This window comes from Excalfactoria chinensis, chromosome 2, assembly GCF_039878825.1.
Source record: "Excalfactoria chinensis isolate bCotChi1 chromosome 2, bCotChi1.hap2, whole genome shotgun sequence".
Taxonomy (NCBI): Eukaryota; Metazoa; Chordata; class Aves; order Galliformes; family Phasianidae; genus Excalfactoria; species Excalfactoria chinensis.
In genome coordinates this window covers 118,010,458-118,026,731 of record NC_092826.1, presented here as the reverse complement: position 1 = coordinate 118,026,731, position 16,274 = coordinate 118,010,458, and the positions used below count along the sequence as shown (strand labels likewise).

At 44.6% G+C, this 16,274-nt stretch overlaps 1 protein-coding gene across 5 annotated transcripts in view; it reads left to right on the top strand.

Moving 5' to 3' along the window:
* The window catches only part of MYRIP (myosin VIIA and Rab interacting protein), a 220,453-nt gene that overhangs the window by 140,757 nt on the left and 63,422 nt on the right, over positions 1-16,274 (top strand). Inside the window, exon 1 of one of the 5 annotated variants that reach the window (XM_072329296.1) lies at positions 1,417-1,720. The exons of the other annotated variants lie outside the window; for them this stretch is intronic. The gene's annotated coding sequence lies outside the window, so the exon portion shown is untranslated. Of the gene's footprint in view, positions 1-1,416; positions 1,721-16,274 lie in introns of those variants that run through there. 5 annotated transcript variants of the gene reach the window in all.

Below are 16,274 nucleotides of genomic sequence, written 5' to 3'. Positions count from 1 at the left end.
CACAGTTCTTACCAGAGCAGGCACTGATAGATAGCGCTCTGCCATTTGGGCTGACATTCGTGCCTCCCTCTCCTATCAAATAAAACCCCTTCCCCATCCAGAAGCATCACAGCTGGACTCTGAGTCTAGCATGTGTTTCTGGCTGTTCCTTCCTTGTAAGTTGTCAACACTTTGTGTTTAGTGACAACTTGATGTTGTTAAGGGAATTCTTTATATGCTGCGTGAGGTTGCTGGCAGTCATGATTTTATTATTATGTTGTGATTTCTCTTAAAGTTTCAGTTTCCTCAGTGGTGGAAATCTGAGGTCTCCCTTTTCTGAAAAACGTAGTAATCTTAAAGGTTTGTGTATTGAAATAGTAAATAAAAGCAGCTCAGTTCGCCCTGTTTCTTAAACTTCTTTGAGTTTTTTGAGTGCTAATTACATAATGTAGGAAAGAAATGATAAACTGCTGCCACCCACGGCCCATGCCATTTCAATGACGGGGAACACCCACCGTCACAGTGGAGGATACTCTCATGTTGGGTCTCTACCTTGTTCCTTGGCTAGCAGCAGTGCATGCTGCTCCCAAACAGGCTGCGACACGTTCTTCTTCCAAAGCTTGATAGGAATGTAATGATTTCACCAAATCCCTATGCAGGATGGACAAGTATTGTAATAGAATGAGTCACATGGGGCCCAAGCAAAAATGCAGAAGGGGTAGCCAAAAAAAACAACTCTTGTGAGCAAAGCCTGGGGCTGAGCAAGGTTCTTGTACTCCAGTTATGTGATGTCTGGAAGAGTCTTGCATGAATCTGGTGTTTTGAGTAGATGTACTGTGAAGATTTGTTGGCTGTTTATCCATGCAAAAATAGTTTTGCATCTGTACGATTGCTTCAGTTAGCATCCAGCTGTAAACAGAGCTGTCCTAAGCACCTATGAGGGTTAACTTCTTGGTTGTTTGTTCAGCATCAGAGGAGAGAAAGTACAGTGGGAAAATGGCACCTGTAAATTCAAACAAGAAAAAAAGTGACAATGAGCATTACGGGAGGGGTGGTAGAGCAAGATTGACTTTACAGCTATATTTCAGGCCAAGGCTGTTATCTCACAATATTGCTGTTTGTCTCAAAATATTCATCACGTTACGAGAGCTACAGCAAAGAGGTGTTGATGTTGCTATTGGAAACTTAATATTTTGCATTTCCTAACCGTGGTTGTTTTAGCTAGCTGTCTGCATTAGCTCTCACACAGCATCTCAGAACCTTGGAATCTTTTGTGTGTCTATCCTCAGAAGACCCCTGTGAAAGAGGGACATGCAGTGTGCCTGAGTGGTGGAGAGAAGCAGCTTCTCGAGCATTTTCTTTCCTTGCTTTCCCTCAAACCCCCTCCTTCGCTCACACCAGCACTTGAGAAATTCTCTTGTTATTCTACTGCAGGCTGTTCCACCGCCAGTGAGCTGCGTTTGCTGGGGAGAGGAGCGCTGCTGAGAGGAGCTGCATGCACTGCGCCTTCCCTTCAGCAGAATCCGCCCATCCACCTGCATCAGGAGAGTTTAGTGGCCAGGACTGGTAATGGGGGGATTTTTGTCCCCCCCTTCCATCTGAAAACCTTGCAGTTCTTCACTTAATGATGAAGAACCCGCATGTTGTGAATATTAGTGTGAAGTGGGAAATATACTTTAGGGGTGATTATCCTGAAAGGAACATGAAACAGAGCAGGAACAGAACACGCTAACTACTCCAGGTAAATCTGCTTATTGCTTTATTTCTTATCATCTATTCTAACAATACCCATATCTTTGTCTTGCATGTTATTAAAATGAGATGACTGGATTCCCTGTGTTGTGCATCACTGTCCTTGCAGGGCAGCTCTTGCAGTTCATAGCATTAGTGTATGATTTAATCACAGGACTGGGAGTATCTTTCAGTTTTGGAGGCTGAGATGCTGAGGGCATGACAACAATCTTAAGTTTCAGGTTTTTTGAAGCCGCCACGTTTATCTCTGCACAGTATTGATGTGGATTAGCTAGGGGGAGCTTTGTTTTCCCTACGCATGTTGTGACTTACCGTCACATTCGTAATGATTTTAGAAGATATTTTGAGATAGCTTTATCCCAAAATGCAGACTTTAAAAAAAGAAATGAACATTTGTCAGCTGAGAAGCATACAGGAAGAAAATCATTTTACTTTGTAAATTTGTGAGCAAACACAAATGTGTACCGAGTGTTTACCGGCTGCGCTGAAATCCCAAGCAGTGCACTGTGATGTGGCCACATAGGGGAGTGAACACAACCACAGCAGTAGCTTCCTTGGCCAGATAGATACATCAAGAGTTGCCTAATGCAAAGAGAATTGCTGATGGATGTAACAGTCTGATTGATGATCCGTGGTATTCTTTGCAACTGAGATAGGACACGCTTCCTTCAGCATTACATATATTTTTTTGTCTTGACAGTGTTTTGACAAAGATTCTGGAGTGCTCCTAGAGATGTTCTCTTTTAATGCCTTTTAAATGTATTCCAGGAAACAGCATTAACGCTAAGCATTGTTTTCTGCTGCTGCAGTCATAACATGGGGTTTACAAGCGTCAATGTGAACTCTTCGCAGATGCATCACAGCATCTGTGTTGTGACGATGGAGCAGTGATATGTTATCCCACTAGTGTAGAAGGAATCACAACTTCTGAAGTGAGCTAAAGCATCATTACGCTGCAAATACTTAGGCATAGGTACTGAGAGGATAATTCTTCCTTCCGTGTTTTGCCTTGGCAGCCACAGCAGCTTCAGAATCTTGAGTATTTTTGCTGTAGAATGGATAAAGATAGTTAGGCATGCTCATGTTATCATCTGCTTTAGGTCGCTGAAACATATTCCTGCTTGCCTATAATAAGCAGCTTCATAGTAGTCCCAATTTTGAAGGGTTTAATCTACTTCTTACAAGTATAATCAATTAAAACAAATACAGACTGTACCACGAATCTTTTGGTGCTGAGCTGTTTCTGTGTCTGCTCTCTCTTCTATGGAGATGATCTGCCCATGCTCACCAGCCTTTCTCTGAGCAGCTCATAGAAGACAGGGCTATATGAATAGGTGGTCATTATTTGCAGTTCTGGAGGCAGCCAGCAGCTCCAGATGACAACAAAGGCTGCTAGGCAAGGATGAAGCAGCAGGAGGTGGAAGGCTGCAAGTAGGTAACCTGTTGCTCCCATATATTACTCATTCTAATTAGTTTTCCTATGGCCATTTCTGTTCTCCAGAGAATATAATATTATCAAGGGATTAATTAATTTAATTATTTTAAAATGAATAATAATGATGGTTTTGTGGCATAAGCAGGAAGAGCTTTTGGGAGATCTTAAAACTGACACAAAGATACCCTGTTTTATAATCATATTTAAAAGGCATAATCTGAGTACTGGTAAAATAGAGAATGATAGAGTTGCTTCTTCTTTTAAGATACTGGATTGGAAGTAATGTTTGAAGACATTTCTACTCTCATATATTGATATCTATTATTATATTATAAGACATATCTATATTATAAGATATTTTGATATCTTATATCAAAAATATATGTCATAGTTTTGTGGTGTTGCTGTCAATAGTCCACATCATGTTTTCCTCATGCTCTCGCAGTCAGTAAAGCACTGAACAACCAAAAATCTCCTGAGGTAAAATCACAGAAAACCATGCTGTCGTGTTTGCCTTTGTAAAGTGGTGGATTATTGTAAAGGACAAACTTTACTGATGCATTTTGATGCATTTTCTACCCAAATCTGGGGAAGTTCCAACGTGTTTCTCACTGTTAGTCTTTTCATTATAGGAGGTTGAACTCGGTGATCGCTAGAAGTCCCTTCAAACCTCTACAATTCTGTGATTCTGTGGTACACATACAACTTTGTAAAAACACAAGGAAAGATTTTTTAATACATTAGATGATTCCCATTGGACCATCGATACAACCATCAGGGTGTTTTTTCTGTGTTCATACAGCAAAATGCAATTCATGCCTACTTGTACCTTTTTGTATTTATATATGAAAGGAAGACATAGAAAACCAGCCATACTGATGATGTGAAGTGTAGGATAGGTCATCCAGCTGGCTACATACAAAGTTTTATTTCATGCATTATAGCCATTTCCCAGTAGCTGATTAGATGAAAACTTGATAATTAATTTCATTTGTAAGAGCTGGATAATAAATTTGAAGAAATGGAGAACAAGCACTTTCCCAGCAATCACTGAAGAATGATGCCAGGAATACAATTAGCTTTGATGCATTGCTCCAGTTAAGTTCATAAATGGTACAGAACACGAAGGTCTTTTCTACATGGAGGTGAGATATAACTCACTGATTATTCACAAACCTGTGTTGATAGTGCCTTGATGTAATGCAATAGACAGTTTCACAAAGCAGAATGAGCAGTCAGAAGCTTTTGTGTCATTTTACGAGTTATTGTTAGAATGAGGTTAATGACCTGAAATGTGCCACTATAGGTGATGTTCCCATTTATAGTACTATGCTTACATCGTTAGTTCATGGCAAAACTATTTGCACCATGAAGTTCTTGTTGAAGGCTGTATTCCAACTACAACATGTGGCTAGGTAGATGAAAAGGTGAAAATACATACAGGAATGACATGAAAATAGATTCTCATTTGGCAGTCTCAGTGTCCTTGCTGGCATTTCCTTCATTTTGGCAGAATAAGTAGGCTGAATATTTTTAGGCACTGTTTCTAGTCACTCCAGTCCCTCTCAAAAGCTTTTCTTTAGTGAGTAGGGGGATTTTGATGTTGTTTTTGTTTGGATTTTTCAAGACAGTCAAGGGATGAGCAGAAAATAGCAGTGAGCTGCTTTCCTTTCAACAATGAAAAGGTGAATTCTGTAAGAATTAATGATTTCTCTCACAAGCGTAGCTCAGAAGTATTTGCTGCTGTACAAGGCAACAAGTACCATGTAATTGCATGGCCTCAGTGTCCAATATGCTAAGGAAAGTAATGATCAATTAAAGCAAAAACGTGAAACCCATTTAATTTCCAAGACAGTAAAAAACACCTGGTCAAAATATCGTAGTAATTGTCAGCAGTCCTGATTTTTTCAGTATTCTGTGACCATTAATTGTATGTTGAAATTCAGCAGTTCAAAAACTAAATCTCTGTCTATCTAATTACAACAATTTGATGACACTTGAGTTGAGATTCTGAATCAAAGAACTCAGCTAGATGAAAATCGCAGTTGAAGTAAAACATGGAAAGTATTAGGAAGCAACTTGATAGAGCTCATATCAGGTTCTTAAATGGGATATGTAATTTTGTGACTTTAAGCCTCGTCTGGATCCACATCACTCCTGAGCCCTGGTGTTGTTTTGTAAAAGCAGGTCATAGTACTTCCCTACTGCTGCATTGCAGGCTGCGCTTCCTTGTTCAGAATTAGAGATAATACTGCCTTTTTGTGTCTGATGCTACCTACAAGTAATTTAGGTTACACTGCTGACACTGGCTTCATCAAACCCAATTAACTGACTTTAACTTGTACCCTCTAAAGTTCTGGTTGGTAATATCAAGAGTGGCAAATACTACTGCTTCATCCTAATTTAAATGCAACCTGTGCTGCCCTGTTCCTTCTCACCACCTCTGGCTTGTCAACACAGCAAATTAAATTTTTATAAATGGTTTTTAACAAGAACAAAATATGTTAACTGTTTTTCTTTAGATTTATCCGTTTAATTATAAGAGCTACGTAAATCTAATTATAATTATTGAATACTCCAAACGCTTCTTTGCCCTCTAAAATATTCATCACTAATTATTAAATAGTTACTTTTTCGGAGAAGAAAAAAATAGCTGAAGTTTTTCTTAAAACAAAAAACTGTGTAGAACTCATCTAAATGAAAAATTTCCCTTTGAGACAAATGCAGCTGAAATTACGGCAGTGCTCAGATCTGGTCAATGTGCCATCTCTGCAGGAAGGGAAGGGGTACAAAAAAAAGCCATACAAAAGCTTTGGGCTTTTATTTGTGTGTGCCTGTGTTTTTTCTTTGCATTTTTCCTTGTGTTTTTCTAAAGCCAATTAAATTCTGCAGTTGCCCCGAGCTACTCAGCTCTCAAAAGTTTGGTGGATCTTCTTGCATGTGTGGCTCTTTTTCTGAGTTTGTGACTGTGCGTATGGAGTCTGTGACTGTATGTAGCATTATGTCAGAGGGTAGGTAGCTTAAGAGAGAGAAATCTGGAGATTGGGTTTGGGGCTTTTTGGTATTCAAAAATTGTCTTTCCATCCAGCTTCCATTTTTGTTGGATGCTTATAGAGGCCGGTGAATTCAGGTAACTCAGGGAAGGATGAGTTTATAAACTTCCAAAGTGACTTCTGTTCTGCAGAACAATTGATGAGGATGTTGGCTTTCTGGTGAACATAAGTGAACTCCCTTTAAAAGTGCCACCAAATAAGTCTTTCTGAAGAAGTACAGAAGTAAATAAAAATGAGGAATGAAGGAAAATGAGTGACGCAAGTAGGGCTTAAAGCTGGTCCTGTGCTTTTGTATCAGGAACGTTGGGGCAAAAGCACTCAAGTTGTGTTGAGTGCCGCTTGAACAGATCCGTGCAGTGATTTGCTGTCTTGATGGGAGTTGTTTGGGCTGTTCAGAAGTCTTGACTTCTTGTATAGCACTTGTGCTGTTAGTGAATTAAGATACTGCCCGTAACTGCACAACAGATCTAGTGTGGGAAACCTGTGACAAGTTGATCAAATTTAAAATGTGTATGGGATCTGGCAAAGTATTTCCATCTACTTTCTTGCCCAGCCTGCAGGAGTTGACATTCTCCAAATCTGCCGTGTTACAGTTACTCAGTAACTTGACTAGGCTGTAACCATTATAGAAGCATCAGCTGCAAAGCTGCATCACAAAAAGCAGATTTTAACAGAAGTGGGAATGAGCACTGATTGTGTTTCAGATATTAAGTATGGCCTCTGTATCTTAATATTTTCTAACCCTGATGTAATTAGGGTAATCAATGCCCCACCATGAGCCAGAAGGCCAACCATCTCAAGTGTGTGTGTAGTTCTGGGGAATCTTCTTACATCCCACTCGGGAAACTTGCATCCTCTGCTTCCATTTTTTCTCTGAAGTACCTGTATATCAGTGCATGCAGCATGGGGAATAAACAGAAAGAATTAGAGATCTGTGTGCAGTTGCAGAGCCATGATCTCATTGCAATCACAGAGGCATAGCTGGACAGCTTGCATGACTAAAATGCTGTCATGGATGGCTGTGTACTTTTTAGGAAGGACAGCAAGGTGCTGTTTGTGGAGTTCCATGATCACACTGATTCTCATGGGGAACTTAAACCACTCTGATATTTGCTGGAAAAAAAAAAACACTGCCAGACACATAAAGTTCAGGTGGTTCCAACAGTGCATGGAAGATAACCTTCTGATGCAGGTGATGGAGGAACCAGCAAGGAAAGTTATCCTGCTGGACTGGTAGAGAATGTGAAGGATTGGGGCAGCCTTGGGTGCAGCATCTGTGAGATAGTGGAGTCCAGGTCTTACATGGAAGAAATAAGGCAATAAGTAGGATTTCAGCCCTGGACTTCAGGAGAGACAACTTGGACCTCTTTAAGGATCTGCTTGGAGGTATTCCTTAGGGTCAGAGCACTGAAAGGTAGAGGGACCCAAGAGGGTTGGTTGACTTTCAAGCAATGCTTCTTTCAAGCTCGAGATCAGTGTATCTCTAAGAGTAAGAAATCAGGCAAAGGTGGCAGGAGACGCACATGGATGTGCAAGGAGCTCATTAAAAAAACCCAGATAGGAGAAGAGAGCCTGCAGAGTATGGGAAAAGGATCTGGCCAGTTGGGAGAGACATAGAAAACATAGAAACACTGTCAGGGCATGCAGGGTTGCAACACAGAAGGCTGTGACCCAATTGGAACTCAATCTGGCAAGGGAGGTCAAGGATAACAAGACTTCTTTAAGTATGTCAGTAGCAAAAGGAAGACAAGGGAAAATGTGGACTGGTTGCTAAATGACGTGGGTGCCTTGATGATGGAGGGCACTGAAGAACCAAAGGTACTGAACATCTTCTTTGTTTCCATCCTTACTGCTAAGACCGCTGCTTGGGAATCCCAGACCGTGGAGACAGGAGGGGGAGGCTGTGGTAGGGAAGAGGGAAGATTTGTCTCTGGTCAAAGAGGATCTGACAAAATAGATGCATATGAATCCACAAGCCCTGATGGGATGTACCTACGAGTGCTGAGGAAACAGGCAGAAGTGACTGCCAAGCTGCTCTCTATTATCTTTGGAAGGTTATGGAGAATAGAAGAGTTGCCTGAGGACTGAGGGAAAGCCAATGTCACTCCAGTCTTCAAAAAGGGCAAGAAGGAGGAGCTGGGAAAATACAGGCCAGTCGTCCTCACCTCCATCCCTGAGAGTAGCTTATTCTGGATGTCATCCATAAGCAAGTAGAAGAAAATAAGGTTATCAGGAGTAATCAATGTAATATTCACGAAGGTGAAATCTTGCAGTCTTCTCTAATGTCATGACCAACTAAGGAGATGAAAGCAGAGCAGTGATGCTGTGTACCTTTACTTCAGCAAGGCATTTAACACTGTCTCATGTAACAACTTCATGTGTAAGATTAGAAAGTACAGGATAGATGAGTGGACAGTGTAGTGGATTGAGGGGGAGAAAAAGTGTAAAACTGAGAGGAGTAGCTGACACACCAAAAGTTTGTGCTAGTATTTGGTGAGACTAGGACATGCTGGAGAGTTGGTCAGGAGGGACTTAATGAGGTCCAGCACGGGCAAATGAACCTTCCTGCACCTGGGAAAAAATAGCTGCACACATCAGTACAGGTTAGGGACAAACCTGCTGGAAAGGAGCTATTTGTCATGACCTGGGTGTCCTGGTAGAAAACGGGTAGGCATGATGCCCTTGCAGCCATGAAGGACAATGGTGCCCTGGGGTGCATTAAAAAGAGTGTGGCCAGCATGTCAAGGGAGGTACACTTCTCCCTTGATTCTGCCTTGGTGAGGCCACATCTGGAGTACTGTGTCCAGTTCTGGGCTCCTCATTTCAATAAAGATAGGGAACTTCTAGAGAGAGTTCAGTGGAGAAGCACAAAGATGATTAGAGGCCTGGAGATTCTCCCTTCTAAGGAAAGGCTGGGAGACCTGTGGCTGTTCAGCCTGGAAAAGGCTGAGGGTGGGATCTTATCAATGCTCATGTGTATCTGATGGACAAGAGCCAGTGGATGGGACCAGGCTCTTTTCAGTGGTGACGCCAACTTCGTGTGCCATTCTGTATCAGCATTCGGCATGCTTCTTTGTTAGATATTCTTGTTGGAAGGTTCACTGTCATTGGTTTAAAGCTGTGAGACAACACTGGGAAAGAGTCTCAGGATGAATGGGTGCCCACACACTTTTCTTGTGTGTGTGTTGAATAATATCGTACAACCCAGCCCAGCCCAAATGTAGCCATTGTGACAGCATTAGCCACTGTGGTTATATTTGGGAGCGATTCTAAAATGCATGTCTTCTTATATTTGTAGAGGAGACTGTTGAATATTAAGATACTCAGCAGCTCTCCTGAGAACAACCAAATTATTTATTTACTCTGTGATCCATATGAAGAAAATGGAATAAGTTGTATAAACATGATAGTCTGATGGTGCTGGTTGGATGAGCGGGAGGAAGCAGCACTGTGAGCGGGGATCGTCAGCTCTGTTTGGAGTAAAGCTGAGACTTTGTGGAATAATCTTTTCTATTTTTATTTGCAATTCAGGAGTCTTCTAGTGTCGCCGACGGCGCAGTCTCTTGCAGGGCTGGTCTGGGTCATGGTCACTGTCAGCCCTTCTCTTAGGGGACCGCTGGGCCCCACCAGGTGAGCAGCCAGGAGCAGAGGAGCTGCTGCCCTGAGCAGAGGGCCCTGCTGCTGCGCCCTGCTCCATGTCCTCATGGGGCTCCTCCGGTTCCCTCGGGATGTGCCTAACAGGGCAGTGACTGGGGCAGCCCCGAAGGACAGCCTCTGGTGTGCTGGGCAGGTCCTGTGAGCTGGGACTTGCAGGCTGTGAGCTGAGGGTCACTGGTGGGGAGGCTGCAGGGCCAGGAACGGGCAGAGGGCCGTCCTGCTGCTCCCTGGACACAGTGGCACCTTGGAGGCCCAGCTGCCTATGGGCCTCCTCAGCGCACTGGCACACAGCGGTGTGGATGAGGCCCTGGATGAGTGTCTCTGCTCTGTCCTCCAGGACAGGCCACACGTCCTGGAGCAGGGCCTCGCTGTCCAGCCCGAAATCGCACAGAGCATTCAGGATGATGGTCTCCATTGACAGTGCCGGCCACCACTGTGCCCCAAAGATGGCTCTCAGCTCTTGCCACAGCCAGAGCAGCACAGGGTCCAGGATCTGCTGGTGCCGCCTGAACACAGCTGCCCAGTCCTCAGGCAGGAGACCTCCCACAGACACCTGCTCTGCCTCCTCTTCATCTGCCTCATCAGGTTGCAGCTGCTCTGCCTCCTCAGCCTGCTGCTCCTCTGCCTCCTCTCCCCACTGCTCCTCTCCATCCTGAGCCTCCTCTTCATCTGCCTGCTGAGCATCCTGCTCTTCTACCTCTTCCCCGTCCTGCTCCTCTGGCAGCGACAGAAAGGGCACAGGAGATGGTAAAGGGGATGGTGAAGGAGATGGCAAAGAGCTGTAGAGGCTGTAGGCAGGAGCAGCGGCTGCCTGGAAGCAGGCGGGTACAGGCTGTGCTGGGGGCTGGATGATGAAGTCCAGGTCATCGTCGTTGCTCCACTCATCAACCTTGATGACAGACATGACCGTCCTGCAGAGCGAGCAGCTGTTGCTCTGCTTGGCCCAGCGCAGGATGCAGCCCAGGCAGAACTTGTGGCAGCAAGGTACCGCACAGGCCACGTCCTTTCGCCCATCACGGCAGATAGGACATATCCATGCCTGCTTTGCTGCCATCATGTTCACGCTGTGGCCTGCTGGGGACTGAGCGTGAGGATCCGCTCCCCCCTCACCAGCACCACAGGGATGAAAGTTGCGCACTGCAAGAAGGGAAGAGAGGTCACAGTCAGTTGTTGTCCCAGGATCAGACAGAAGAAATATCCCAGGCCCTCAGCAGGAACCCTTCCTGGCCCCACGCCTTGGCTGCTCTAAAGCCCCACAGGCTCAGGCTGCAGCCCTGTCAGCTCCCCACATCCCAGCGTTCACCCCATTGCCACCCTGGGGGACATGTCACCTCACAGCTCACCTCTGCTGCTACACGTGCGCCTCGTAGGACCCGGCTGCCCGAGCCAGGCAGGCCAGGGAAATGCAGGTGATGGCTGTAGGGATGGGCACTGAGAGCCGCTGCCCACAGTCCCCAAAGCACAACCCAACACCCAAGCAAAACGCTCGTTCCACCTCCAAGCCTCGCACACACGCTCGGCAGGAGCCCAGGCACAAACAAACTGGACCAGGCTCTGCCCACGCCCAAAGGCACTCAGCGAAGGTGGTGTGGTCACAGTCCTTTGCTTGGTAATGTCACCACCTGTTGCTCTGTGATGTTTTCACTGTCCCCGTGGTCACAGAGCACTGTGTGCCTGGGACACCGCAAACTCCTTTGAAGTCAGAATTTTTGTGCAGCCACTGCTGTGGCCGTAGTTCTGTCACAGTCATGGTTCTGAAGGCTTCCAGCTGCACTTCGCTGCAGGAGGCTGCACCAAAGAGATGTGGCAGAGCTGCAGCAGCAGTAACAATAAATAAATAAATAAATAAAGGCAGCATTTGAGCTAGGTATAAAACCCATGTGGAAGCCAGATATGTCATTGCTTTGGGTTATATTTGAGATTATTTGTAATTTTTGGAAAGCCCGGGCTGGAGTTAATCTCAGTCACTGTTATCTACTAGATATCAGTGCTCAGAGAATCTCTTGGGAGCGATACTCCTGCCATTCCATGACTAATGTATAACCTGGCAACTGTTGTGCAGGAAAAGATGAATATCTTTTCCAGTTATCTTGATCTGGCCCCTGCTTCACGCTATTTATGTGCGGGATAGCTGTGAAGTCATTGACACATGTTTTTGTGGCTGCTGAAATATTTCATACAATCACAGAATCATAGAATGGCCTGGATTGAAAAGGATCAACGTTGCATCAGGTTACAGCTGCTCTGCCTCCTCAGCTTGCTGCTCCTCTGCCTCTTCAGCACATTCCTCATCTTCCTCCTGAGCATCCTGCTCTTCTACCTCTTCCCCGTCCTGCTCCTCTGGCAGTGATGTAAAGGGCACAGGAGATGGTAAAGGGGATGATGAAGGAGATGGCAAAGAGCTGTAGGGGCAGTAGCCACGAGCAGCGGCTGCCAGGAAGCAGTGCCCCTTCCAGCCACTTCCACTCTCTCCCCTGGCTTTTTTGTCCCTGTGGTGGTTTTTGGGTGTGCTTCTGAAGTCTGTGTGTTTTCCTTGTTCATCTAGAGGAATGTGTTGATCATTATTGCATTCAGCATCTCTTCTCAGAACAACCAAACTATTCAGGGGCTCTATGATCCGTAAGGGTGAAAGAAAATAATTTGTCTAAACATGAATGTCTGGTGGTGCTGGTTGTCTGAGGGGCAGAAAGCAGCACTGTGCATCTGGCAGCCACTTGCACTCCCTTCCCATCTCCTTTTGTCTTCTCCTGGGTAAAGCCACTTCATGACAGGCTCTGAGCCCTGGGCTGTGTATTCCCAGAGCCCTGTCAGGTGCCCTTGTACCTCCCTCTCATGACCATTTCCTAATTTCAAAGAACAGTAGCCATTTCTTCCCTTCTTGTGTTGTTGTCATTGTTGTGCAGGTTGCTTTCATTTCAAACATATCCTCAACATCCACAGCTTCTGAAATTTGCTTCTCTTCCTTCTTCCTGTGGAGAAGAGTGTTCATCATTAATGTATTTAGCACCTCTCCTCAGCAAACTCATACCGTTCATAGGGGTGTGATTGGTGGCAGAGTCCAGTTGAAGGCCTATAGCTAGCAGTGCTCCCTAGCGTTGTGCACTGGGTCCATTGTTGTTGCACATCTTCATCAGTGACCTGGCTGAAGGGGTGGAATGCACCCTCAGCAAGTTTGTTGATAGTATGAAGCTGGGAGGCGTAGCTGTCACATCAGCAGGCTGTGCTGCCATTCATTATTGTGTGGGGAGAAATAACCACATACATCAGTACAGGGTAGGGTGTAATCAGGTTATCTAGATTTGCCTGTGATAGAGGCTGCTGCCCCTGGAAGGAGGGTAATGGACAAAAACAGTGGCAGCAATCTAAGGAGAAAACTTATTTTACTAAATACGATATTGGAATATAAGATAACACAATATGATACAGTATAATTGCGACTACTAAATCGAACAAGACAGAGAGAGTGATTGAAAGAGAGAAAAAGAGTCCCCAAGAACCAGGAGGCCTACTGTGATCTCTAGGCAACGGGCTGGAACATTGTAAGAGAGAGATGACAGGGCTGGAGCGCTCCGAGAGATAGATAGAGCGAAAGAGAGTGTTCCAGCCTGGGAGCGAGATTATATATGTGTCGTCCTCCGGTGATTCATCTCTGGCCGCATCGTCCTCTGGGATATGTAGTTCTCCTCCAAGAGCTGAGTACTCGGGATGCTGCTGTTCCACAGAACTGGAGCATGAACCTTCCACACTTCCACATACCCTCTGTTACACTTCCGCATACCCTCTGTTATACTTCTGTATGCCATTAACAAGTACACTTTCTTATACCACCAAAACAGTTTGCCACTATTTGTACCCTCAGTTAATGATTCATATTGCACATGATGTCATGATGTAGAATATTGACAGCAACAGCACAAAACCATGACATAGGGGCTGACCTTGACCTTCTCTGCAGAGAAGGACCGGGATGACCTGGAAGCCATGAGGAGGCCAAGAAGGCCAGTAGTACTGGGTGATGGGGGGTGGGGGTAGTGTTAGCAAGTGCATGGCTGGCAGGTCAAGGGAAGTCATCATTCCCCTCTACATGAGGCCACAACTGGAGCACTGTGTTCAGTTCTGGGCTCCTCAGTTCAGGAAAGACAGGGAACTTCAAGAGAGAGTCCAGTGGAGAGCCTCAAAGATGATGAAGGGCTTGGAACATCTCTCTTGTAAGGAAGGGCTGAGAGACTCAGGGATGTTCAGCCTGAATTCAAGCTGCTGCTGTAGCTTTTGTTTCACTTTGACTATTGTTATTTTTTAATGAAAAGAGAAGCAACACTTCTTTTGGGGAAAAGTGGCTTAAAAATAATGTGTACTTTCTCTTTCTTTTCACAAATTAATTACACATACCTTATGAAAAGTATGTCTATCAAGATCTATGAAGTCAAATGAGAATGTTTCGATAACTAGTCCGTTGCATGTTACATTTCATTTCTCTCTTCTAGATTACACAGAGGAGATACCAGGTCTTCTCATTATACTTCTCCATAGTCTGTGTTGCCTATATTAGAGGAGCTGTTCAGGTAGAGAAAATGGTGTTAAGTAAGTTTTCAGCAGTGACACAAGGTATGATGCTTTTCTGAAGTGCCAAGAATAAGAGCTAGGAATAGCGATGAACTTTATCCAGAAAATTGTCTTTCAGGGAAATAGTCTTTTGCCCCATCTGTAAAACACAGATAAGGTTTTGGGTACTTATGTAACATGCTTCCAGGTCTGCAAGTCGCACAGTGCCATAAAATTCTTGGGCGTTCTCGCTGTTACTGTGTCCTGGTATAGAGACCAGGTGAGGGACATCAGACTGCCCCTTCATTATTGAGTTCTGTGAAGTTACCTTGGGATCTGAGGAAGGTACCAGCCTCACTTTCAGTTGCAACTCATGCCAGAGCACATCTGGTAGAAAAAAGGTGGTCTGTAGTGGCATGTGATGCTTTGAGGCCTTCCAGATGGCCTGCCAGCCATGCAGAAAACTCCTTTGATTCTCCAGAGGAATAAGCAGTATAACAGAAGAATGAACCCCGTTTGATAAGCATTTAGCAATCAGTTTTGTTTCTGTGCGCCTGGGGAGAAAAGTGCGAAATAACCTCAACTTAGTCTGTTTCTCTCTCTTTCCCAGCTGTCTTCTGTCACTTTTTTATCTCAGGCTCAGCCTGTCTGTGGAAGTATCCTCTAAATTATATTGCAGGCAGTGAGATAGGAATCGTACATTGTCAATAGTCCTCAGTTCATTTGCTTCTTGCGTCACTGGGGAACACGAGTCATATGAATGGCCTCACACAACGGAGTCTGTACTTTCATAATCCCTGTTATTCACTTGTTCCTCTGAGTCATTTGACAAAGACTCGGACTGACTCATTTCTAGTGGATTTGCTTGCCTGCCCCCTCCTTCCCCTGTTACGCCAGTGATGTTACGGAGCTGCTGCATGACTTGGCCAGGCTCTCGTAGAAGCAATGCTGTGTCTACAGCCAGAGGGTCATGCACAGGCACCGGCCTGTCTGCTTCTTCGTATTTTGTCGTATGATGTCCAGGTAATGGATGGAAGAAGAGGTCAAAGGAACATGGGTTTCTATTTACTGAGTGACCTGCTGCTAGAAACATATTGTCCTATTCTGCCAAGATGTGTGGATGTGCGTGACAAATGACTGCATGTCCCTTTCAGTCCATGACCGCGTGCCTACAAACCTATTACATTAGCAGTGTTAGAACAAGTGTGTTTGTTCAGGCCAATACAAGAAACTGAGGTGAGATTAGCTTTGCCAGCGTGGATTTCCCACCTGTGTCAATGTTGCTGATTTCATAGGAAACAATGGTCTGCTCTGAGTGTATAAGAAGTACAGCAACAGGCTTGCTGGACAATCTGAGCTATCTGCTTTTATATCTGCAATAACACACTCACATTTACACTCTGTGGCACAGGGCCTGCGCACACGAGTTGATTCCTAATGCAGCCAGTGAGGTTCTCAGGGTTCTCAGATCTAGTGGCTGTAAGAAAGAAAGGGAATAAAAGAGAGGAACAGGCTAGTCTGAGGCTGAGAGGGAGGAGAAGTGGGGCACCTGAGACAGCAAAAACAAGCATCGTTGATTTGATATAAAGGCAACTTCGTTTGAAACAGAAAAGTCATCTTCAAATGTTCCAGTGTGTTTGTAAGTTGCAAATTAGTGTTACCGCTAGTGAAGACTTTGTAAATGGGTCCTTTTTTAACAGTACAAAGAAGGTGGTGGTCTAAACGATAAAGAATTTGTTAGATCTTCTTGTACCTAAAGCTAAGAATTGTCATCGCCCTTATTTCTGAATTACCGAATCACTGAATTACTGATAACTGTGTACCTCCTGTGTAGGTCTGAGCACCTTTTTGAGTAG